At 43.9% G+C, this 1,579-nt stretch overlaps 1 non-coding gene across 1 annotated transcript; it reads left to right on the top strand.

The window, feature by feature from the left end:
* Positions 1 to 890: 890 nt before the first annotated feature.
* Positions 891 to 996, top strand: LOC118483467. Its single transcript, XR_004870756.1, has one exon. It is a non-coding gene; the product is annotated as a small nucleolar RNA R71 (small nucleolar RNA).
* Positions 997 to 1,579: the final 583 nt, after the last annotated feature.

The raw sequence follows: 1,579 nt of genomic DNA, 5'->3' as shown, positions 1-1,579 counted from the left end.
CAATTTGGGTGACAAATTGGCTTTGAACTCTTTTCCACTTCTCAAAACACTAACATGATTAATATTAACATTACCTCGTGACGAACCATGTGAAGGGTTTACCTTAGTATCGCTTGGAAGTTGACCCTTGCCTTTCTTCAACTCCGCCACATCGGTTGCTAATTGACCCATTTGGGTTGTTAGTGATTGGATGCTTTTATCACGAACCTCGTCCTTTTGCATTCGAACTTCATCAAGTTGGTTCCGTTTTTTGCATCTCCATTTGCATACTCTTTAGCATCTCCATCATCTCGTTTCCACCCGAAGACCCCCCTTGTTCTTGACCCGTTTGGTATTGTTTTTGATAACCTTGGTTATTTCCGCCTCGATATCCACCTTGGTTATTGTAAGATTGGCGTGAACCAAAGTTACCTTGGCTACCTTGAAAATTCGGGTTTGCTTGATTTGAAGGATTCCCGTACCGAAAATTCGGGTGGTTCCTCAACCCGGGATGGTAGGTATTAGAGTTCATGTTGTTGTAACTCCTACCACCTCCTCCTTGACCTTGACCTTGAACCGCATGGACCTCCTCGTATTGCCCTTCCAACATCCCTTGGCAATTTTCAGCCGCATGACCTATTTCATTACACAAAGCACAAACATCATAAATTTGGTTAGTGGTTTGAACATTACCATCATCTATGGCATGCACTTGAGTTCGGGTAGTTGTCGGTCGGGCTCTTCTTGAAGCTTGAGCTTTCCTCTTTGATGTAGTTGCCATGCTTTCCAAGAACTCCCAATCATCGTTCTCATAATTTGTTCCAAAAGTCCCACCGGTAATAGACATCAAATCACGTGCATCTTCGGCACTCAACCCCTCGTGAAAGGCATTCATCAACTCCCACAATTCAATTCCATGGTGAGGGCAATTTTTAATCATCATATTGAAATGCTCGAATGCCTCATGAAACATCTCACCATGTTGTTGTTGGAAGCTTCTCAACCCCTTTCTTGCATCGTTGGTCTTTTGGGCGGTGTAAAACTCATCCAAGAAAGTTTGTTGCATCTCCCCCCATGTATATATGGATGCCGAAGGTAACGTGTAAAACCACTTCTTCGCCTTATCTTCCAAAGAAAATTGGAATAATACCACTTTGATATCGTCGGCCGAAAACCCTTGACTCCCAAGAGTGTTGCAAATCGAATCATAAGCCTCTAAATGAAAGTAAGGCTCCTCCGTTGCTAACCCCTTGTACTTTGGTAAACTTTGCAAAGAGTTGGTTCTTACTTCAAATGTTCGCCCTTGATCATTATGAGGAATGACTACCGGTGAAGGGTTTTGAGTGATTACCGGCCGGAAATGTGCTTTGATGCCCCTCACATTTTCTCTAAGGTGTCTCCTTGGTACACCATACCTACCTCTTGGAATAATAGGACCATTTGGCCTTGGTACTTGCCCTTGTGGTGCGATTGGTTGTTGAAACTGTTGTTGTCGCATAGGTGGGCGTTGAGGTGGTCTTTGAAATTGTGGTTGTACATGTTGTGGCCGGACTTGTTGCAATGGAATAGGTTGTTGCATTGGTGGCCCTTGTGGTCTTGG

Source organism: Helianthus annuus, chromosome 10, assembly GCF_002127325.2.
Source record: "Helianthus annuus cultivar XRQ/B chromosome 10, HanXRQr2.0-SUNRISE, whole genome shotgun sequence".
NCBI lineage: Eukaryota > Viridiplantae > Streptophyta > Magnoliopsida > Asterales > Asteraceae > Helianthus > Helianthus annuus.
This window is presented reverse-complemented; position numbering and strand designations above follow the sequence as displayed.